This window comes from Peromyscus maniculatus, chromosome 7 (assembly GCF_049852395.1).
Source record: "Peromyscus maniculatus bairdii isolate BWxNUB_F1_BW_parent chromosome 7, HU_Pman_BW_mat_3.1, whole genome shotgun sequence".
Classification (NCBI taxonomy): domain Eukaryota; kingdom Metazoa; phylum Chordata; class Mammalia; order Rodentia; family Cricetidae; genus Peromyscus; species Peromyscus maniculatus.
Window position 1 is genome coordinate 94,969,963 of NC_134858.1, and position 25,150 is coordinate 94,995,112.

General features: G+C 43.5%; 1 long non-coding RNA gene across 5 annotated transcripts in view; it reads left to right on the forward strand.

Annotated features, from left to right (window-relative positions):
- The window catches only part of LOC121830949 (uncharacterized), a 44,002-nt gene extending 21,129 nt beyond the window's left edge, over window positions 1–22,873 (forward strand). For all 5 annotated transcript variants that reach the window (XR_013052893.1, XR_013052892.1, XR_013052894.1 and 2 more), the window contains 3 exons: window positions 7,104–7,168; window positions 21,141–21,560; window positions 22,477–22,873. This is a non-coding gene — a long non-coding RNA (uncharacterized LOC121830949). The remainder of the gene's footprint in view (window positions 1–7,103; window positions 7,169–21,140; window positions 21,561–22,476) is intronic.
- Window positions 22,874–25,150: the final 2,277 nt, after the last annotated feature.

Consider the following 25,150-nt stretch of genomic DNA (forward strand, 5'->3'; position numbering starts at 1 on the left):
AGGAAACCAGAGGATACATATACCCCTTGCCAAAGACACAGATACATATAGCCACAGCGTGTTAGAGCCTCTTGTGCTCTCCGAGATAAGCTAATTCTTCCTTGTGTCTTAGCAGAGTAACATAGAAAATCTTGGCTTCAGCAAGCTCACCCCTCATAGCCAGGTGTAAAATTGAGGTGACCTGCGTTCCAGGTGCCTGCCTTTCCCAGGTGTCCTCAGAACAAGATAAAAGAGTGTCCTTAGACAGCTGTGGAAATGAAGGGTGATAGGAAGAAAGTACTGAAGACATTCCATGTGACATTTACCATCTCGGAGAGCTCAGGTTTATAGGCCTCCCCACATTCAAGAGGCTGTTAAACCCTCTAATTGCTCATTTATCTGATGGTAGGAAATCAGTCCCCACAGACACAGACTGATGGGTAAATAGCATGACAAGATGTATTCAAAATGATAAACTAACACAATGTGCCTTCTCTTAAGAGAATACCCAAAGCATAGGATTGCACCACGGCTTGTAGCAGTATTTCTTTTGCAGTCCCTGTGGACTGCAATACCCCAGTTTTCTTCATAGATAATGCATTTTTTTGATCCGTGAAATATTGCACTTTAAGTAAAGTTGGCAGGTCCGATGGGGGCATGCAGAACAGTGCAATTCGGCCAAGGTTGAAGAAATCCCGTGTGGGGTTGGACTTGAATCTAGAGAACCTGCTCCTCTTCTAGCTTTGTTTTACCTTGAGCAAGTACACAATTTCATGATGCCCCCCTCCCGCCCTAGCAAAATGAGAGCAAAAAAAAAAAAAAAGTACTATAATTGTGTTTACCTCATTGGAGGGTTGCGGGAGTTAAATGGTCTATAACCACACAGCATCACATCAGTGCCGGGCTTCTTATGGTGCTGATTAATAGTGATCTACACTATTGCTGAGAGGCAAAAGTAAGCACTGACTCTAAGTGCCTAGCTTAGATCAATGGCACCAGTACCAATGGCCGCAGTTCGGGCCACCTTGGTATGGTTTTGGATTCTGCTAGGCTGGCTTAAGTTTGAATGTGGTTACTAATTAGCTATGCAGCACTGCATAAATTGCTTAATATTTTAAAGTTGCTGTTAGCTCATCTGTGAAATAGGGAGCATTATGATAAGAGTATCCACTTTATGGGCCATTTTTACATATAAATGAGTTGCTGGTGAATCCTCAAACAATGTCTTGCATTTGACTAAAATAACTATTATGATTTTCCAGAAGCTACCATTTGGAGATGATAATCCTGTGGTAAAGGAAGCAAATTATCTGAAAGTCCCTATAATGAAAGTGCTGGATGGAACTCATGCGCTCATGTTTCCAGACCATAGCCTACCTCTTGTTTGTCATATAGCTGAACCTTGTGAGTGATTTGTACACTCGTGGGTAGTTGAGGAAGAAGCGACAAGAGAGAAGGGCGGTTGGCTTGACAGACTGTAGCCCCAGGACTGGAAAGGACCTCAGTCATATGTCTCAGATTCCCACTAGTGGAAACAACACTCCCTACCCATGCTTCCCCAAACTTCTTTTCATTTCCCTGGCAATGGGAGCTTTCTTTGTCTGCCCGGAGAGACCCATTTCAGCTCAGCTTGGGAAAGGCACTTGCTGGTGGGAAGCTCCTGAGATCATATGCGGCAAAGCCCAAAGAAACAGTCACTCGGGCACTCGGAACTATTGTTTTCTTCTTTTGAAATGCTTTTAGTTGATTTTTATTGACCAACCAGTTTGGGGGATGTTAACACTCCCAGTTGGTGAAACACATTTATTTTCCCATGACATCCTCAATGTTTTGTTTGCAATCAAAAGCTTTTTGAACAACAGGAAAATAGGCACTTTCTTGTTGAATCAAGTAAACAACCGATTTGCTTTGAGAAGCTGCTCTCCAAAACACAGGTCTTTCTTGTGCTAATTGTATGAAAAAGGGCACCAGCCTTATTACCCAGTCATATGTATGATGGTTTCGACAATGGCTGGTCAGTGTTGCTAGTTTAAGTGAGTTGTGCCCTTGCCAGCTCTCAGGCCTGACTTCACTGAGTAGAAAATGTTCCACACCAGACATGGGGACTCAGCAGTGATCCAGTTTCCCCACAATAGCTGGGCTTGATCATCCCAGGCCAGTAACTCACTACTTTGTTCCTTGGATCACTAGCATGCAGAACCTGGTATGACCAACTCTCAGATTTTCTCATCTGGTAGGGCCTGGAAGAACAGGCATGGGAGGACAAACTCTTCTCTGATTATTGATGGTACTGATAATAACCTAATAGTGATAATAAAAGGATGCCTCATATTTTCTTTGATTATTAGACCCACATACAATAGTTGTGAGGGAAAAATACCGTATATTGGATGTGGGTACAACAGCACTCTTTGCTAGATACTGTACCGACTGGCTCTTTAATGGGTCTCTAGCAGATCATTCTGTGATGTTATCTGTCTAGTAGCTGATGGAGGCTGGGTACACTATAAAACCAGCTGGGATTCCATGAGAACAAGTCACCTATTTATTTGGTGATGAAATGAGTTATTTGGTCAGAAGCAATAGTGTGAGAAGTAACAGGTCAATGAATAAGCATTCTCTAAAGCCACAGATGGTCATGAGCAGTATAGTCTAATTTATATTCAGTAAAAGTGTTGAATTCAGTGAGGGCAAATCATTGCTCCTCCATGATGGAAGGGGTCATGCAATCAATTTGCTACCTGTGATTAGATGCTTTTCCAGGGATGTTCCCCACTTGGTTCTCAGCATTCATCTCTGCTGTGGACAGCTTCCACTGAGCAGTGGTGGTAGGCATTCTAAGTTTAATGAAGGTTGGTCCTTTTTAAGCTCATGCACATTCTTCATCTCTGTCACTATGTTCAGATACCATTATATAATAGCCTCAATGGCTTTAGGAAGAGATTGGTTGATATTGGTATTGTCTCCTGTTGTAGAATATTATTTTAAGGTATGTTACTTTTGTTTATGTTGCATTTGTTTAACTCTGTGAAGCTGTGTTACTGTACCTGTCTAAAACACCTGATTGTCTAATAAAGAGCTGAACAGCCAATGATGAAGCAGGAGAAACAGGTGGGGCTGGCAGACAGAGAGGATAAATAGAAGGAGAAATCTGGGAGGAGGAAAGAAGTAGCCAGAGAAAAGGGGGATTCCATGGGCCAGCCACCCAGCCATGAAGCAAGCCACAGAGTAAGAGTAAGTTTTACAGAAGTAAGAGAATAGGAAATGCCCAGAGGCAAAAGGTAGATGGGACAATTTAAGTTAAGGAAAGCTGGCAAGAAACAAGCCAAGCTAAGGCTGGGCATTTATAAGTAAGAATAAGCCTCTGTGTGTGATTTCTTTGGGAGCTGGGTAGCAGGCTCCCAAAAGGACAAAAGCAAACAACAACCGTCTCTCTTGGATGGACAATCATACAGGACACAGATATAATTTTTGCCGTGTCAAGAGGACTATTCATATAATTTCCCTCCATTTTTTTTTCTTGCCAAATACTGATTTTCTAGCCAAACAACTGTCTAGGGACTATGAATCAGTGTAGACCTAATTCTCTGATAGTCTTGCTCAGACAAGTTAGATGGAAAATATGTTGCCCTAATGTTCTCAATACCAGCATGGGGTCTCCTCTCATGCTGTTCTTTGGGCTACTTCTGGCTAGGTTTGGAATTCTGCAGCATCCCACTTTGGCTTACACCAGTATGTTGCACAGTATCAGCTACAAATCCTACCTAAGCGTGAGACTTTTTCAGACTGCTGAAGATGGGATGATGGAAGGTGATGTAGGAGTGTTAGCTACCTGCTCATGCAATGTGTGTGCCCACTGAGCCTAATACAAGTCCCATATATTACCACTTTACTATTGGGCTGCAATGTATCCCTAGTCTTATGACTTTGCAGTTCACATATGATCAAGTTTGTGAGGAATGGCTCCTGTGTGGTGTGGTCATTTGATATTTCATAGGGATTCCATATCTTCCACAGTGCAAGCCAAAATCTTAAACATCTTAACAGATAACTATATAGAGTATTCATGACCTTGTTCAAAACTTTAACATCCTCTTCTTTGACCTTGTATTGGGAAACTGTCAAAGGCTTCATATAGTGTCTCTAGTTTGCCTCATGTACCTTGAAGACGGTGGCATAGCAACTTTCATGTCACAAGACTTGATTGAAAAAAGCCTTATTTACTTTCTTCTGCCACATGAAAATGGGGGTGATCTGAAAAACTCGGTAGATGGTTTAGGGCAGCAAATAAAATATGGTTTGTATTTCTTTTGGATACCCAAGATCTTAAGCCTGGGATATCTTTCTTTGTGGCAGGCAATGCAAGAGACAGACAGAACTTTTATGTTGGAAGGTATATGTAACTAGAGTTTTCCTGTCTTGCCCACAGTCAGGACAAATCTTTGTCTCCTGCCAGTCCCACAGCCACTCAGACCCAACCAAGTAAACACAGAGACTTATATTGCTTACAAACTGTATGGCCGTGGCAGGCTTCTTGCTAACTGTTCTTATAGCTTAAATTAATCCATTTCCACAAATCTATACCCTGCTTCATTGCTCGTGGCTTACTGGCATCTTTTCATGCTGCTTGTTAGGGTGGCGGCTGGCTGTGACTCCTTCTGCCTTCCTGTTCTTTCTTTTCTCCTCTCTGCTAGTCCCGCCTATACTTCCTGCCTAGCCACGGCCAATCAGGTTTTATTTATTGACCGATCAGAGCAACACATTTGCCACACAGACCATCCCACAGCACAGCCAAGTGCAGACCATCTCAGACACCTGCACTCAGGCCTGTGGTCCTAATCATCCTCTATGCGGACCTGTTGGGTAAGGAAAGCCACAAGGAACCCAAGAACGGGCTCCCACAGCACATACAGAACATCCCACAGCAGGTATATCCTAACTAAACCTAAGACCCTCGGGTCCTCAGAAAATGCACAGTTTTAGTTTCTGAGTTTTGTGGTATTTATTTTCTATTTGTCAGTATATGCAGCAGTAAACATTTTCAGCATGTCTGGCTGGCATTAATGGCATTTGCATAATGCATCCATATGAAGCTATGTAGAGTATCAAGATGCTTAAGCCCCAGTAGCTAGTTTGACAAATAAAGGGTTACCATTGCTTCGAGTCAAGAGAGTGAAGGCATATCATCATCCTTAATGATAGCAAATGACTTCTGAAAGGAGGTGTGTGTGTGTAAGAGAGAGAGAGAGAGAGAGAGAGGGAGAGAGAGAGGGGGGAGAGAGAGAGAGAGAGAGAGAGAGAGAGAGAGAGAGAGAGAGAGAGAGAGAGAGAGAAGAGAGAGAGAGAAGGAGAAACGCAAACAGGCAAGAAAGAGAGAAATATTTGTAGATTAACAATCATCTACCAAGTGCCAAAGGCAGAATGATTTTTTTCCATCACAAGTGTACCATAGTTGGGCCATCATATTTCAACAATAAATAGTTATTCTTTATTTTTTTGAGACCCATTTATCTTTTTTTGGTAGGCCAGATAAATGTACAAAGTGGGCAGTGTGACAAAAATTCTTACTCTTTGCTCAGCCCTAAGTAGGACTTCTATATCACAGCCTCTCCAAAATTCAAGGACTATAAGAGAAGAATGGGTAAAAAGATTGTAAGGGCCAGAAGTCAGGGAAGACCTGGGAGAAAGAGTTTTCCATACACGAGAGGACCACTGCCCTTCTGGACTCACAATAGTGGTGGTTGCCTGCTCTAGATCCACACAAGATCACGCCTATTAAAAAATTAATGCAGAGAGGTCAGAGGCTCATGAGAACCCAATCCTAGCAGAGGAGCTATTGGAAAGTTCATGGCTGCTAAGGGAAGGAGAGTCAGTTTTCTTTAGGGGTGTGTATCCTGGTATGTCAACCATGACCCAGTGTATGGCCCCACACCTGTGCATACATTGGCAGCACAAACCTGACTCACTGGAGTACTAAACAAAAGAGGACATGAAGTTGGGGGTGGTGGTGGAAGATGTATTCAGGAAGAGTTAGGTGTAAATACTATCAAAATACAAAGTTTTGTATAAAATGTGAATTTCTCAAAGAATTAATAAAATTATAATAAGAACAATTTTATTCCTGTATTTGTGTTATTCTTCAAATCCCCAATTTCTATGATTCTTGAAGAGATAAATAATTCATTTGGGATTGACTATTTTAGTAGAGCAGAGGTCCCAGGGGCTCCACTTGCTTCCTGATATCATAATAATCACCACCCTATAGTTCTGTGGATCAGAATGTGGACGCTCCTAGGTTCTGAGCATGTCCCTGCTGGTTATACATTAAAGAAATGGGGACCAACCACAAAGTGAATTTGTAGGCTCACTAGACACACGGTGAAATAATCTCAAACCAAAACAATCACCGTCTCTCTGTGAGCGCAAGTATTAAGTGTGCAGCACAGTGATTGAGTTCTCAGCCTCTATTTAGAGCTATTATCTAAAGTTCCACATACTTTCCTCCGGTGGTCCTAACAAATGGCCACAAGTCATTATGGTTTGTGGAGAGACTTACACTGTGGCTGTGTTCCAAGGAGCCTTAGTAACTGACATAGGCTCTGTCTTCCTACAAGGGCTCACCATGCTCCTTCCTCCATGCTGTAAGCATCTGTAGCTGTACAGTTAATTCTTCGGTAGGCTTGCAACTCATTTCATCCATATGCATGCTATAATCAATTAGGCAGTACTAAAAGTTCCATAAAGTCAAAACATTCTGGTTGCTACTTCATCTCTGTGTTTTAGTGTTAACTAAACTAATCTTGTGACTCATGATTTACTGTCATTTGGATTATTATGTTATTCCTGGATCCTATTATTCCCATCAACGTACAAAGTCACTAAAATGGCAACGATATTTCACATTATTCATTAAAATCATTACTAAAATATGTCGACTATATTATAATATTAAAAAATTTCCAATTATTGGCTGCTATATTTGATTTTTATACATTGAACCTATATACTATGACCTTGTTAAATGAATTTATTGATCATAGTAATTTATTTGTAGACTTCTTAGGATTTTATACACATGCCATCCGTGCATAAACATTTTACTTCTTGCATTGTAATTTTTATAGATGTATAGGCTGATTTCTGCTTCATCATCTAGACTTCAGAACAATGGTAAATGGAGAAGGTGACAGTGAGTATCTTTGCCATGTTTGCTGTGTATTGCCTTTATAATTTCCTTCAATTCCTACTTCTAAAATTAAAATAGATGTTACATTTTGTCAAAAAAAATTCCTGCTCCCATTGAGATATTCAAATGATATTTTTCCATTTTCTTAATTTACCAGTGAGACCATCCCTTCTTTGAATTTTCTTTACAGGATTAAAAAAATTATAAATTATATGTCTAATAGTCATGGGGCTGTTTATATTTTGTATTAAATCTTACTGGTTGTGATGGATTGTGTTTTCAAAGGAAAGTATCTATTTTTTGGAATATTAACATAATTATTCATAATCTCTTATTTTTGAGTACTTGTAAGATCTGTAAGGATAGTCCCGTTTTGATCTCTGATACTGAAAGCATGCATACCTTTTTCTTATACTGTGTTAGTAGAAAACTTTCAATTTATTAATATTTTCACAAAACAACTTGAACGCTGGGCATAGAGGTTCAGTCCTTCAATTGGAGCACTTGAGAGGTTGAGGCAGGCGATCTCTGTGAATTTGAGGCTAGCCTGATATACACATCAAGTTCCAGGCTAGCCAGGGATACAATAGTAGGATGCTTACTCAAAACAAATAAACAAAAAGGCAGCTTGGTTTTGTTGACTTTCTGTATTATATTTTCTGTCTTATTGACTTTTATTCTTATTTTTACTGTATTTTTCTTCTACTTACTTTGTCAATTATTCTGCTTAGTTTGTTTATTGTTTTATAACTTCTTATGCTGTAACTTTAGACACCCCTTTTGTAACTTTCTTCATTTCTGTGGGACTCTGTAAAGCTGGTGGTTTCCTGATAATTGCTAGTTTGGTATTTTGCTCTTTCTCCGCTCATAGCTTACATGAGAACCTGAGCTAGACAACCCTCCGTTCAAATTCCCTTCTAAGGTGACTTTGGGTCCTATGGAGTTGACAAAGCTGTCGCAGTGACCCAACATTGTTGGGGACACACATGTGAGCTTGACACAAAGGCAGATTGTGTTTTCCAGTTCTGACTATAACACTTTCTTCAATTTCACCTGCTCACCTTCAAATATGGTCAGGACTTCATCCATCTTGTGGTAAGGACATTATCCTTTGTATCTTCTTTTGGAAGGCTTTTAAAAATTATATTAGAGTTATCTTTCTCCCAGATATTTGCGACATTCATGTCTGAAGTCACTAAGTTGTGGTGGACAATGTTAAGGGAACCTGTGGACAACCCCATAGTTTCTGCCCAGGCGTCTCTCTCTTGTTAGTTTTGTATTTCATATTTTTATTTGAAAAAACATAAATTTTGTTAACATTTTCAAAGTGCCTACTATGTTTCTAGGCAGATGTTCTCTGTGTGTTCAGATTTTATCAGCACTTAGGATTTGTCCTTTATTAATTGCTAATTTTCTAATTCTGTAGTTCCCCTCTTTATCCTTGATTAGGTTAGCTAATGCTATATATTAATTATTATGGTCTTTCATCCAAGGATTCTGTTTATAACACATTCAACCCTTTTATTTAACTTTAAAAATTAAAATATTTCATTCTGTTATTTGTGGATTACCAGTCTATTATCTTTTGAGCTTTTATTTTCCTTGAATATTTTAAAGATTTGTTTCTCTCTCTCTTTTAGATTTCTCTGATGCATGCTCATATGTGAAGTAAAACTCCACAATTTTGAATGTGGCCTGGTTCTAATTTATAATGTTATTGCTTTGTTTTTTTAGATATTTAACAGTTACAATATATCTATTATTTCTGATTCAATAGTTAATTAAGAGAGATCCCACCCCACCCCCATTTCTAAAGGCTTGGCTTTTCTACATTTCTGTGTTTGTTACTATTTATTGTTTTATTATGCTGCAGCTTACAATGAGGTTTGTATTATAACAGCTTCTTGGGATTTATGTTTAAAAGATGGTAATTTTGTAAATGCACCCATAGCAACCTAGAGAGGCACAATTTTCAGGATATTGTTCCCATGTTTTGCTTCCTTATTTTCATATGCTTTCTCTGTCAGAGAGCTAAAAAGGTACATTAAAGCCTTTTGTGATTTTATGCTTTTTGTCAGGTTCTCTTTGCATTCCCTGTGATTTTACTTACAAACGTTGACATTTTGCTATTTGATTACTAATGTTGTGTGATTGTGTTAGCTCCATATTCTGTCATTATCAAGGGACTGCTCCTGGCCCCCATGCGGTGCTTTTGACCCAGAATTTAGTTCTGTCTGCAAGCAACATCACAGTCTCTAACTTTCTCTACTCAGGTATCTGATCCAGGTTAGAATGGTTGTTTGGGGGGAATAGAAGTGCTGTGGCTAGGTGTTGCCCTGGGTGTTGCCTGTGTTGTTTGTCCTTGTAGTGGAGAAGGGTCTCCTGCAAGTCCTTGGCTTCTCCTCAGTCCAATGAAGCCTGATGTTTCTCTCTATCCCAGCTTGGAACCCCTAAGATCCCCTTCCTTTCTTTTTTCTTCCTCCTCCTTCTTCTTGGTAAGTTTTATAAGCATTGAGAATAAACCCTTGAATAAGATACAAATCCAAAGCCCCCCCCCCATCTGCCCTGAATAAATAGGTTTATTATAATACACACAAAACAAGAAAAAATGTATACAAAAGGAATATGTGAATATATAGGCAAAACTGGATAAAAGAAAATTACTTGAGCATAGATTACTAGTAACATACCTTAAACATTTTATTAGCATCTGCTTATTACACATAATAATGCGTTTCATTATGGCACCTTTAGACATACAGAAAATGTATCTTTATTACATTTTTCCCAATTACCTTCTCTTGTTCCCCCGATATGCCCACTGAGCCTGTTCTTCTTCCTACCAACTCCTCCTACTTTCATGCCTTCATTGGTTTGTTTATTTATTTTGATGCCCAATTAGTGTCATAAGAATTGTTCACAGGGTCCTGGGTGGGGATTATTTATTGTAGCAGGGGTTCCTCTCCAGTGGCTACAGCACTAAAGGAAATATCGTTCTCTCCTATTGACCATTAAATACCTAAAGATGCTCAAGGAGAGGATCTGGCTCATCGTCTGCAGACAGGTCTTCATGAGGGAATCTCAAAGGTTCTTCTCTACCCTTGTTCTTATGACAGTCATGCTGTCAGGTCCAATCTTGCACAGGCCTTGTATGGATAATCTCAACTGCTATGTGATCAAGCCTCTGCAATTAATACTGACCACTGCAAAAAGAAAGTTCTTTGACCAAAGCTGATAGTAATACTAATCTATGAGCATGGATATAATTATTTAGGCAACAACATGATGGACACATCCTGTGATAGTCATGCCCCAGTGATCACCCACGCTCTGGCGGGACAGTCATTTCTACCCAGTCATTTCCAGGTCATACGTCCTATGTCAACCCATGTGCTATGTGGTCGTGTAATTTGCATGGCATGTGACCATGTAATCTATGTGCATGCTTGGAGTAGCTGTGTGGACCTGAGTGCGCATGTGCAGGCTAGCCCTTAAAAGGCGGGCCCGCATACCCTGCCCTCTCTTTTCATGTGTTTTCCACAGGCCTGAGCACATCTTCTTTTGTTTTTTTTTCTCTCTTTTTGATAAAACTCTTGTTGGTGGGTTTGCCGTGTTTGTGTCTTTACCTCACCTCAAAAACCAACAACCGAGCCGTGACTCAGGTTGACCCTCCTGGCGCTCTGCGCCTGGGAACCTGTGCTGAGGTTCTGCCCTGACCACAACAGCCCGCCTTCCTGGCCTTGGCCTTCACTGGCTACGGCTGATCCCTAAGCTGGCTCGGGTTTCTATCCATTTCCCACCTCTGCAGTTTGAGGTTTATTTGTCACCGTCGGACCTGCTGCGTTCTGCGGCCACGTATGGCCTACACATTTCACTGGCCTGACGAGGTGGTAAATGCTGTAGGACTCCCGGGGAGTCCCTGTCCATGTGAGCCTAGGCCCCCACCCCCACTTGGCAAAGCATGGCGGTGGCCTGTGCCTATTTATAGACTCACTGTTAGTCCTGGGGACGCCCGGAACTTTGACCTTTGGTCATTGCATCTTTTTAAGTTTTCCTCTCTGCTGCAGACATGGGAAATAAGTCTTCCAGTCCCATCAGTCCCACCTCCCGCCCCCCCCTCCGCTAGGATGTGTTGTGGAACCTCTGAAACCTCTAAGCTTAATGCCTTACTTAAAGATCCCCAAGCTTGTCCACCTCTGTACTAAGAAATGGCCCAAAAGTGCTCTAGCTAATAACAAACGCTGGCCGCCTGGCGGCTCCTTAGACCCCGATACTTTATGGGAACTGTTTAACTTTTGCCAGCAAACAGGCAAATAGAAAGAGTTACCCTATGGTCAGGCTTTTTTCTATCTAAGCTCTAAACCTTCCCTTCTCGATTCTTTCTCTCCTGCTCATGTGCTTATAGCTGTTAATCCTGAACCAGGGGAACCTCTGACTCCAGACCCCACCAACCAACCTCCGCCTTTCTGACCTTCCACTCCTGCTTCCGCTCCTACCCCCACCCCCAGGGCTGCTGCTCCTCCTCTGGCTTCCTCTTCCCCTTGAGTACTGGGGTCTTCCAAAAGACTGCCTCTGGCTCCAACTTTCACACCTCCCACTACCCGCTCTCAGACTGCTAAGGGATCTGACTCCAGCCATGCCAACCCTCAGACCATTCTCCCCTTTTGAAAGGTTGCTGGGGTGGATGGACTGGTAAAAGTTCATGTCCCATTCTCTCTTTCAGAACTCTCTCAGATAGAACAAAAGCTAGGTAGAACATGAGACTCTTAATCTCAGGGTCGTGAGTTCGTGCCCCACGTTGGGCGCCAGATATTGGTGAAATTATTAAGGTCACGCCACATAGTTAAAAGGAGATTTATTTAATGGCGTAACTTACAAATGAAGGAATAGGTAGGTTGAGGGTTCTGGGAAAGACGCAGCAGTATTTCGGCGATGTTCTCTGGAGAACTCTCCTCTGTCCACATCTAGCATCCGGGCTCTCAGCAGCAAGAGCGTGCAGCAGTCCCAATCTGGGGTCTTCAGGCCCTCCCTTGGCCCCGCCTTGTGGGTGTGATAGTTACCAAAACCTCAATGGGGTTGGAACTTCCAGACCAAAGCTGAAATGGCTACCCACTACAAACTATAATTCAAGATAAAGATAAAAATCCATCTAATTTCCCAGAATGGCTTACGAAGGCCCTCCTTCAATATACCAGCTTAGACCTTGAAAGCCTGGAGGGCAGGCAGTGACTTATGACCCACTTTGTCTCATAGAGTTTCCCCGACATTAGGGCTAAATTTAAACGTTTGGAGAGAGGCCCCTTGACCCCACATACTCCCCACCAGCGGGGTCTTCAACGGGGACCTAAAGGGAGGGCTGGCGAATGAGAGGGACAAAAGACACAAAGAATGAGAGCAAGACAGGACGTCTGATCAAGCTCCAAAATTTTATTTTGGCATATATAGGTAGGCAAAGGGGGTTGCAAGCAGGAAGGGACTTAATTATGGGCTGTTCGGCCAGCAGGAAATGTTGCTCTGAGGGTTATCTATCTACCCTTGTCTAACTGCCTAATTGCCTAACTGCAGCTCATTCACCTGATATCTGAGAAGAGGTTCTGGTATCTGTGAGAAGAGGTTCTGGTGCTATGGAGACTTAAGCAAGGCCTAGATCTAAGAAAAGAGAAGCCCAAATATGGCAGCATGCGTGTCAAGGGTTGCTTAGGCTTATGGCTTCCATCACCCACAGGCTGAACTGTTAGTGGTGGCATTTAAGGTGTATCATGGGAGAGATGAGAAGGCTCCAAAACAAAAATGCCAAATGCTGGCACACACTGTCCGACTGGCTGTCTGAAAGCCACTGGGCCTCCACTTCAAGTGTGGGCAAGAAGGTCACTGGCCTCAGGCTTGCACTGCTCCCCACCGGGCCCTCTGTGGGCCACCACCGGGGCCTTGTCCGAGGTGCCACCTAGAGGGGCATTGGTCCATTGACTGCCCTTGTGCACCTGGTGGCATGGGGTCATAAAATCAGGATCACCCCCCCAACTGACCTCCTGGGCTTGGCTTTGATCTTGGATGACTGAAGCTGCCCGGTTCCCAGCCTGACCACACCCGTCTCACACCGGGAACCCAGGGTCATCATGACAGTAGCTGGATGACCCATCTATTTCTTTATGGACACTGGAGCCACCTACTCAGTCCTGAGGGAGATTTGGGGCCTGACCATTCCTTCTCGTCTCCCTATTGTCCGGGCAGGGGGGCAGCCTTACCTACCTCATCAGACCCCACCACTTAATTGTATTTTCAGGGGCATTCCTCTTACACACACATTTTTAGTGGTGCCAATCTGTCCTGTACTTCTAATGGGAAGAGATTTCTTAGCCAAACTGGGAGCATCTATTTCATTTGCTCCCCACATTTGCCTCACCCCAGACTCACTAGCAACTCCTCTCCTCCTAGCCATCTACTCTACCAACTCTAACACTTCATTTCCCTTGTCAGCCTCTCAGGTGGACCCCAAAGTCTGGGGCACTCAAAACCCTTCTATCATTAGGCACCACCCCCTATCATTATCCAGCTGCAGACTCTACCAGGTGTATTACCCAAGTTCAATATCCTCTCTCACTCCAGAGCCTAAGAGGACTTAAGCCTATCATTTCTGATCTTCTCAGGAGAAAGCTGCTCCGCCCAACCTCTTTGCCTTTTAACACCCCTATACTTGCAGTTAAAAAGTCTAAAGGAGCCTATCGCCTGGTTCAAGACCTCCGGCCCATTAATTCTGCAGTGGTGGCCTTCCATCTAGTAGTGCCTAACCCTTATACTCTCCTGTCCACTGTCCCTTCAGGAACTTCCCACTTCTCAGTTCTAGATCTCAAGGATGCCTACTTTTCTGTTTCTCTCAGCCCTCCATCTTAAAATATCTTTGCTTTCACCAGGACTGACCCTGATACTCATCTGTCTACACAGCTAACTTGGACTGTCCTGCCACAGGGATTCAGGGACAATCCACACCTATTTGGTCAGGCTCTGGCCTCTGACCTGCTCTCTCTGTCCCTCCCTAGCTCATAGTCCAGCTAACGACTAACTCCTATGCTTTCAGCCTCATTTTCGTCCTCTGTATCCTCTTTCTCCATCTCTGCTGCTCTCTACTCCTGGCCCTCAGAAAACTCTACTTGAGATCTGCTTACCCTCTATGGAACCTCTGTGGTCCTCTCTTCTCTTGCGCCAAGCATTTCTGACCTTGTCTACAGAAAATACCTGCCTTTTCTTTCCCTGGGCATGTGGTTCCCTGCCTCCTCAGGACTGTTGTTTTATCTCTCACCTTGATATGTAAAAACCTCTTTTCTTCTCAGTCAAAATGCTATGGAGAACCACTAGGCCTCCTCTAGGCGAGGGGAAGGTCTGAGCTTCACTAGCACAGGAAACAAAGCCAGGCTTCTCCCACCAGCAGGTCTCCTAAGCTCAGCAGTTAGTAACTTAGCAGTTCAGCAGGTCTGGGAAGCTGAACTGTTTACCAGGTCTGGGCATACAAGGATTTCATAGCAGAAGACAGCTGGAATATTAAAGGCTGGGTAACACCAAATATTTATTGTTGCTGGAGGGCTTCTCTCCAGGTTCCACCAAGCCCCACAGTCCCACAATCCATGTATAAAATAATCACTCAGATGCTTATATTACTTATAAACTGTATGGCTGTGGCAGGCTTCTTGCTAACTGTTCTTATATCTTAAATTAACCCATTTCTATAAATCTATACCTTGCCATGTGGCTGGTGGCTTACCAGCGTCTTTACATGCTGCTTGTCCTGGTGGTGGCTGCAGTGTCTCTCTCCCCTTCTTCCTGTTTCCCCAATTCTCCTCTCTCCTTGTCCCACCTATACTTTCTGTCTGGTCACTGGCCATCAGTGTTTTCTTTATATAGAACGATATCCACAGCACTTCCCCTTTTCTTCTTTTTTTAAAAAGGAAGGTTTTAACTTTAACATGGTAAAATTACATATAACAAAACAATTATCGAGCAAGAATTGCAGTTACAATATTAAAGGAGATGTCCTATCTATCTTATATTTCTGAGTTTAAGGTTTTATATCTAACTTATCTTTTATCATAACTGAGGAAATTACAACTATCTAGTCTTCAACCACATCAAAGACCTGAGAAGGAACATAATGGTACATGAGAAATGGTAGATGGATGCAAGCAACTTTTGGGAATCTTGCAAGAGTAGACCAAGACAGCTGGCAGCCTGGACAGTCACCTAATGTTTCTCAGCATTGTTGGTGCATTCAAATTGGCTACAGGCCTAGAGTATCTGACAGACCATTTTCATAATCAGGAATTCTGAAAGACCATCTTACTCTGTCTTGGCAGAGTACAGTGGTCGCTTTCCTTGTGTCCCGCTTGTCCAGAAAGGACAGCATTATATTTGTACTGTCAGCCGTCAAGGCAAGGGCAGCTCTTTGCCCAGTAGGCCATTTTGTGCCAAGAAGACAAACTTCCAAATGGAAATGTCTTAGAAACCCAACATTCTCTCCAGATCAAATTGGTGCAGCCAGGAGCAATTGTGTCTCACGTCAACAGAATTCTAAGTTATTTAAATGCCATATTCTCTAGGTCTATGAAGTGTTTGAAGATTACCTATCTATCTGAAATATATCTATGTATACCTAGAAGACTTAACTAACATGGCTACAAATATGATTATCATAGATGACTAATTATTAATCTATTTTTTAATTATCCATTACAATTTTAAATGAGTTACATAAACATAATACCTCAAACAAGAATATATATATACAGTATAACAAAATTAACTTCAAGTTTGTATCAATAAACTAAAATTTATACCAATGTAAAACATTTTAAATATAAACTAAAATCTATACCAATGTAAAACATTTTAAACAAGTTGTTCTTTAAAAGTAGGTTCATTAATCCACCCTTTTATCTTATCATCTCTATAGCCTCCTATATATCTATATCATATCCCCTTTTCTTTTTTAGAAAGAGATCACATTTATAATCAACCTGTTTTAAATAAAAATATTGGTTTTTCTCTGTCCCACACCAGAGGGCTCTTCTGATTTGGGACACAAGAATCTCTTAACCATTTTTTTTAAAGCAATATGTCTGGGTTTAGAGGGGGAGTGAGCCAATTCCACCTCTAAAGCCAGCTTGGTATATTTGGGAATTTGGGTGTAGCATCTCTTACTACTTCCTGCTGGAGGGGGGTGCTGTATCTTATGGGGATGCAAAGAAAATTTTAGGCCTATGGGGTAGTCCGTGAGGCTGTATTGTGTGAACCAGTTGCCTTGAAACCGCTCTGGATGTTAGATCATCTGGACCATGGTGTCATCGGAGACCTTTCAGGGGGCCTTGGCTGGTGAAACCTGATGTATCTTAATCTGGAACAAATCCACAGCCTCTGGCTTTCTGTAGAAACAAAAGCAGAACCTCTTTTCCAAAGCAACATATCCTTATATCCAAATTTTGAAGTCAAGGTACCTTTAAAATATACGTATTGGTTTAATTCAACATCTTTTTCAATCAAATTTTTTTTGCAATTAAAAATCCCAAAGACAACACAATCCAGATTGTCTGTGTAATATTCATCTTTACGTGGCTTTTTAAATATTAATTTATCTTTTTTTGTCTCTTTCAAGCCTACGTATTTTGAATCTATTGCTTTAAACTGCAGTATTCTAAGACTGAAACGGCGCTGTGGCTGCTGGCTCCGCCCATTTCAGCTTACCAGCATGGCGTTTTCCGCCAGTTCTGTGAATCATCAAGTCTCAGAAATAGTGGGTCTAAGCTTTTATGTAGCCCAGAAACCATTTTTTTTTTAATACTAGTAAAGACTAAATCTACCACACAGCGTAATGTGCCGCCGGCAGACACCTCATTACTGTCATACTGGTGGTCAAACGCAAACGCCAGGAACCTGCCAGTTCAAACCCGAGTTTTGTGGTGTCTAGCTGCCCTTATGAGACATGAAGCAGGAACCTGGTTTGGGCTCTGTTTAGAATTGGTTATTAAATATTCTCAGGTTTAAGGTGGAAACTCGAGCCGTTGGGTGCCATTTGTTGCTGGAGAGCTTCTCTCCAGGTTCCACCAAGCCCCACAGTCCCACAATCCATGTATAAAATAATCACTCAGATGCTTATATTACTTATAAACTGTATGGCCATGGCAGGCTTCTTGCTAACTGTTCTTATATCTTAAATTAACCCATTTCTATAAATCTATACCTTGTCACATGGCTGGTGGCTTACTGGCGTCTTTACATGTTGCTTGTCCTGGCTGTGGCTGCAGTGTCTCTCTCCCCTTCTTCCTGTTTCCCCAATTCTATTCTCTCCTTGTCCCACCTATACTTCCTGTCTGGTCACTGGCTATCAGTGTTTTATTTATATAGAACAATATCCACAACAATTTATAATAAATGGCTTTGCCTTTTGACAGACCCTTGGCCAATCAAAGTTCACCTTTAATACACAGCTGAATCTCTATGATATATTCTTGTGGCCCACAAGAGCTGCTAAACTCCTTATTAGGGAGTCAAAAAGCTAACCTTTGGGTCACCTACTACTGTCCTCTCTCACCATGACCTGTCCCATCTCCTAACTTATAAAGGCTTACAAACTTTACCTCCCTCTAGGGTTCTTTCTTTCCAGGTGGCACTACTGGAAGATGCCACACTTACTTTCAAAACTTGTTCACCTCTTAATATATCAACTCTCCTCCCTCAACCTAACACCGATTATTCCCCCTCTCAATTCTGCACTGAAATCTTAGAGGAACTGTTGCCACACCCTTCACACATGCAGGAGGGCACATTGCCCCAGGCCACTCATACCTGGGACACAGATGGCAGCTCCTTCTTACATGAAGGGACCGGTAAAGCGGGCTATGCCATAGTGTCAGACACTGAGGTGATAGAGGCACAGGCATTACTCACACACACCACTAGCCAACAGGCTGAGCTGATAGCTCTCACCCGTGCCTTCCAGTTGGCACAGGGGCAATCCCTAAATGTTTACACAGATTCCTAATATGCTTTCCATATCCTCCTGTTCCATGCTGCTATCTGGAAAGAGCGTGGGCTCCTTACAACAAAGTGAGGATCCATATCTAATTCAGGCCAAATAATGGCCATGCTAAAAGCTCCCCACCTTCCCAAGGCTATAGGAATTATCCACTGCCGGTCTCATCAGACTGACAGCTCCATCGTCCTCAAGGGAAATAACCAGGTTGACCAGGCAGCAAGGACAGCGGCCCTTCAGGGCCAAGACTCATCCTACCCACTACAGGGAATCCATACAGTGCAGCTCACATCCTCACAGGCAACCCCTGACACTAGGCAAATTCTGTCCTATCTACACCAGCTCTTTCACCCTAATAGTCTTGCTCTGTCTCAGTTCATGAAGGCTCACTTGCAGCCCACCTCTGAGGACTTTCAGTTTTTAAGAACTATTACTGCCTCTTGTGAAATTTGCCAAAAGACAGACCCCAATATGAAATATAGAAGTCAGCCTTTCCCCACCCACCAGGCCAGAGGTTTCCTTCCAGGGACCGACTGGCAGCTCAATTTTACCCATATGCCCATGTTGCTAGAGTTTTCCTGCCTTGCCCACAGTCAGGACAAATCTCTGTCACCCGCCAGTCCCACAGCCGCTCAGACCCAACCAAGTAAACACAGAGACTTATATTGCTTACAAACTGTATGGCCGTGGCAGGCTTCTTGCTAACTGTGCTTATAGCTTAAATTAGTCCATTTCCATAAATCTATACCTTGCCACGTGGCTGGTGGCCTACCGGCATCTTCACATGCTGCTGGTCATGGCGGCATCTGGCAGTCCGTCCTTCTGCCTTCCTGTCCTTTTATTTCTCCTCTCTGTTAGTCCCGCCTATCCTTCCTGCCTAGCCACAGCCGATCAAGTTTTATTTATTGATCAATCAGAACAACTTGACATACAGACCATCCCCCAGCACAGCCAAGTGCAGACCATCTCAGACACCTGCACTCAGGCCCATGGTCCTAATCATCCTCTATGCGGACCTGCTGGGTAACGCCACAAAGAACCCAAGAAGGGCTCCCACAGGACATACAGAACATCCCACAGCATGCCCACCATCAGGAGAATTAAATTTCTCCTTATAATGGTAGACTCATTTTTAAACTGGGTGGAGGCATACCCAGTTTCTAATAAGCGAGCTCAGACAGTTGCAGACCTCCTTCTCTGAGAAATCATTCCTCAATTCGGGATTCCTGCATCTCTTCAGTCTGATAATGGTCCGGAGTTCACCTCCTAGATTTCTCAGACACTAGCTAAGGCTCTCAATATTCCTTGGCATTTTCATATCCCATACTGTCCTCAGTCCTCAGGGAAGGTAGAGCCTACCAACCGATCTTTAAAATCCATTCATACTAAGATGTCACAGGAACTTCACATCGACTGGGTAAAATTATTGCCTCTGGCTCTTTTCAGACTCAGGGCCCTTCCCAAAAAGCCTCTTTCAGTTTCCCCATTTGAGCTGATGTATGGGAGGCCGGCCTTAACACCAGGCCTCCTACCCAAATCTTCGTGTCTTCCAGATAGCCTGTTAACTCCTCTACTCTGTCATCTCAGGTCTGTTCTCTGGAACTTGGCAGACCATTCCTTACCTCAGCCATGTGATAGTTCCTGCCCAGCCCCAACCTACATTGGGGATCTGGTTCTTCTTTCTCCTACAGGCCAGCGCCCCTCACCCCTTTTCCCTAAATGGCAGGGACCCTTCAAGGTAATTCTTGTAACCCCCACAGCTGCTAAGCTCGAGGGCTTTCCTCACCGGGTCCACCTGTCCCACCTGAAGCCTTTCACTTCACCTCCATCCCAGGAAAATCTCTCTTCATACACAGTCACACAGACAGAGCCCTGCTCTCTCATGTTACAGAGGACACCAGGATCCACTGACCTGCCACCAATTGCAGAACAGTGAAGTCCCAACCCAGGTTTTCCTTCCTGATTCCCACTCCTAATTAAGTACTCAGCTAATTGTTACAGAACCACCATAGGGCCAGAGGCAGAGGACCACTGAGAACATCCAGGTGGTAAGGAATAGTAACAGTCCTCAGCAATTGATCATCTGTGTCCTCTGGATGCTAAACTAATAAAGGAAACAGGTGCCTTAGAATTTGTCTCAGATAAGACATATCTCAGGTAAAACAAACAAACAACAAAACAACAAAACAAAACAAAAAAACCCACCTAAACTCCAGAAAACCAGCTTGAATTCATCTGGATGGACTGGATCTGCTTTAGAATAAGTATAACCCAAACCTTCCTGGTCCTGGGACCCCCTTCTTCCTCCCACCTACCTAACCCTGGGACCCCCTCCAAAAGAAAAAAAATAACAATAACAATAATAATTCTTTTTTTCTAAGTTCTCTCTGTCTCACTAGTGCTCTCCCAGACACAAGCAGTCACGGAGCCCCAAGCTGGGACAGATGGATGGCTCCAGGACAGCAGATGGTAGCCCACCATCCCAGGACACCTGACTACCCCAGAAACTCCCTTCTACCTGCCCCTTGCCCCCAGACTCAGCTGATGCCCACCAAGTCAGCTGGAAGCAGTTTTGGGAGACACAACACCCCCATACCCGCTTGTCCACCATCTTTTATGAAAACAAAGAGTTTGGAATGATAGTCATGGACCAGTAATCACGCATGCTCTGGCAGGACAGTCATTTCTACCCAGTCGTTTCTGGGTCATACATCCTACATCAACCGGTCCGCTATGTGGTCATGTAATTTGCACGCCGCATGACCCTCTAATCTATGCTCATGGGTGGAGTATCCGCGTGGACCCGAGTGCGCATGTGCAGGCTAGTCCTTAAAAGGTGGGCCCGCATACCCTGTCCTCTCTTTTCATGTGTTTTCCACAGGCCTGAGCACATCTTTTGTTGTTCTTTCTCTCTCTCTCTGTGGGTTTCCCCGTGTTTGTGTCTTTTCCTCTCTGCAGAAACCAACATCCTGTCCACTGAGCAAGATGACATCTCCCTCACTAGGACCTATGACTTCCCCAGCTTCGGATGCTTGTAGCTTTCCCCTGTAGAAGAGGCCTCCGATCTGACCCGAGAACAGACTTCTCATCACTGACGTCCGTCACTGACGTCCATCACTGACGTCCATCACTGACGTCCATCACTGACGTCCCACTACTGCATCAGTGGGCACGTCCTTTCCTGCCACTCTTATAGTGTAGTACTCAGGGCCTACAGCTCTGTAACACCCTTGAAATCAAAATGGAAGGGAAAATACTGTGGGGGAAAGGCTTGAGTGAAGAGATGGGACAGGGGCATGACAGAGAGGAGGAGATGGATGAGAGAGATGAATGAAAACTACGGCTGTATGAAAAACCCAGAAAGAAGCCTGAAAATGGGTAAGCTAATAAAAAAATTAAAATAAAATAATGGAAAAAAAAAGTGCTTAAGCAGAAATGGATGGCTAAAGCTGCTCCCAGAGATTACAGATTCTTAAGGGAGTTCTTCCTCTAGAGAACCCTGACTAACACAGTTCACTGAACCCAGAGTTTCTGGCGTAGTTACAGCTGAGGCTCAGATAGCATCCTCAAGGCCGCTTTTCCTCCACTGCTGTCTGGCCACCTTCTCAGGCTGCACGTGCTAACACGACAGTGGTGATCGGCCTCCACTGTCCTCCCTCCAGGATTAAATGTAGACATTGAAGTACAATACTGTTTCTCTCTGGGAGCCTTAGCATGTTCCTGCTTCCTCTTGGTGCCGGTTCTTTCACGTGACCATCCCTAAGCCTGTCACTGTAGCCAGGAGGGTGAGATATACAGAGTCTACTCAAGTCATACGTTCGCCTTTACACCTGCGCATTGGCTCGTCTCAGAGTACAAGGACCACAGGGCAGGGGTGGTTTCGGAGGGAAATGGGGGCGCATCACCAGCACAATCACAAATAGATCGCAGGAGACGAAAAGCTTCCGATAACATGCCGAGTCTGCCCAAGCAGCTTTGAGCTTCTAGATATCAAGCCAGACTGAAAGAAATAATATGATATCAAGATACTGTCATTTCTGGAACATACTTTGCGGGGCAAGGATATATTAGCCACAGAAAAATCAGAGATTTGCCGTGATTAAAGTGCCACCTCAATCTTTGTAGGCTTTATAATCATTTAGTGATATCTTTTCAGGGAAACCAACAGAGGAGAAATGGTGTCTCGCTCAGTCTGGCTACTGCTGGCAATTTTGAGAGATATTGTTTTGAAAACCTATTTATTATATGTGTTGAGAAAGTACAAATTGCTTTCAACATTTTTTTTTCTCCCCAGAGAAGTGTGAAGTGTTCTGAAGGCTGCCAACAAAGTGTCAAGTCAGCCAATAGACAGAGCAGAGGCATTATTGTTTCATGGGGACTTACATTCCATCCGAATCTGATTGGCTGACCTGAGCCAAGAGAGGGTAAAAGGCTGCAGTGCTGAGCGAGCTTCTTGCTAATGGTTTCTGTGGGAGAGTTGCCACCCTTCATCATTGTAATTCTAGGGGGAATACCTCCAGCTTCAAAGACATCAGCATGCCTCTGCTTGCGTCGCAAAACTTATATCGGGAAAAGAGACCTCAGCACAAATTTCTTTGGGCATCTTTTATTAACAGACTTGAGCCAACTAAGTGATTCTTCAAAAGATTTTCAAATTTCCATGAAGGCAAATAAAATTATTAATCATAAAATATTCATCACGATTTTTGCCTATATTTTAGGGCAAATGTGTAACAGGAATGTTGTGCCAGGGCGGTGATCTGGTAGTACTGGATTCAGAGAGCCCTGATACATGGACTACATAGCAAAGCAGCAGAGGAATGAACAGAGGCAAGATGAAGCCATTCAATATAGGAGTTTCCAAGGAAACAGGATCTCACTGCCCGCTAGGGCAGGTATGTAGGCAGTCATTGAACATGGAGTCATCATAAACCCTTGGTGAACTGGACTCTTGCTTTTAGGGCAGCTTTTTTTTTTTTCCTTGGGATCTTGAAGGGTAAGAATCACTGGGTTGAATTATTTGTCCTTCATGCTGTTTTTGCAAATGAAATCCATATAATGCAGTACTTTTTGGAAGGTTTGTGTGCCGAAATCGATGGTCATTCCCATGGTGCTAAGGTCTTCTAGAGAACAAGCTTGAAAACTTTGATGGTCAAGAAGGAAGTAAGAAGCCAAGGATGGGGCATCTTAGCTGACTCAGAGCTGTGAGGCACCCCCAGCCCCCAGTTTAATTTCTTTTTCTCTCTTTCTCATGTTCCATGTGCTTGGATGCAAAGGTCCAGAAACTTTTTATCTGGACATTGTTTCTCTCAGAAAAGGCCTGAGTGGTAGGATAAAAAGGGGAACTCTTTCAGCTGTTCAAAATCCCTGCCCTTCTATTTGGGGTCCATTCTGGTGGGGTTACTTTCCCTCTACTTTGGAAGGGTTAGAAAAGAAGTCTCCCAGAAACCTTTGCTTCACCCATACTTGGTTCAGCCTAGCTGCTTGGGGACTAGTGAGGAACTGAGACCTCCATGAAGGAGAGAAAGGAGACAAGAAAAGTGACTGCCGAGGTGGCTTCAGAAATGTTGGCATCCTTACTACACCAAAAATCCAGTCCCTTCCCGTCGTCATGACTACCGCAGGGGAATACAGACTGGCCAGTCGGACATCGCTGTTCACGTCCTGTCTCCTAAGCCTTTGCTACTCACAAGCAGAGCATGGAGGACAGGCAGATGGGTGGGGCAAGGCAAAGGATGCGATTGCAATGAATGCATTAAGGATGGGGGATGGGGGAGGATTGAAGCCTCTGGTGCTGGGCTGGAGTTCTTGGGGTCATGATATCACAAAAGTGATAGAGGAGAAGAAACAACCATAGAGAGGCTCTGCTGAGGGATGTGGTGGCAGCAGAGGGCCAGCGAGAGCCTGGTGGCTGCTGCGGTCAGCACATCAATCAGTATTTCTGGACTTTTCACTGACAAGCCCACCCAGGGGTTCCACTTCACTTATTGCCATTGAGAGGGGCAATGCCATCGAGAGGGGCATTGACTCTTCTTGTCTCAGGGGATCGCGGGCCAGTGACAGAGCAGGTGCAAGCCCCAGGCCCCTCCCTCCACAAAGTCAGCAGGAGGAAGATAAAGCATAAAGACTAGCGAAGACCGACGCAGGCAAATCACGGCCAGATCAAAGTTTTCACGTTCAGTCAGGCACAAGTGCTACGGAGATATGGAAGTCAAGGAACTGAGTTTAGAAAGAAGAAGTGGCTCTTCACTTGCTGGCCCGTTTCGCAGAAGAGCACAGAAGGCGCATGGGTTTGGGATGAGGAGGATGCTATGCAAACAGTGAAGAAGATAATTTCCATAAAGTAAGCTGCTTCCACCGCCTGCTCTCCAACGATCTTCAGTCCTTTGGAGACAGGACGCTAGCAATGCACCTGGCTTCTAAGTCATGGAAAGGAAAAGCAAACTGGTGAAAACAGATAGTGACTCATTTGTCCAGAGAGAGGAGAGGAAGGCCTCCAGACACAAGTCAACCAGGGCTCCTGGTTCTAGGCCTTTCTCTCCACACTGCTGTGCTGAGATGTCTGTGTTTAAAGGCTGACTTTCTACAGTTTGGTGCTTTTATTTTTATTTATTTATTTATTTTATTTTATAATTTAATTTAATTTTACATATCAGCTGTGGATTCCCCTGTCCCCCCCCCTTCCCCCAGCCCACTCCCCCATTCCCATCTATGAACTATGAACCAAGTTTGATGCTTTTATTTTCATTTATTATTTATTTATTTATTATTTATTTTATAATTTAATTTAATTTTACATACCAGCCACGGATTCCCCTGTCCTCCTTCCTCCCCCCCTTCCCCCAGCCCCCCCCCATTCCCATCTATGAACTATGAACCAATAGTTTGGTGCTTTTATATCCACACACAGCTCCATTCTGAGCAGGAGGGCTTCTCTTTCCCAAACAATGAGAAGTTCTGAATTGTAT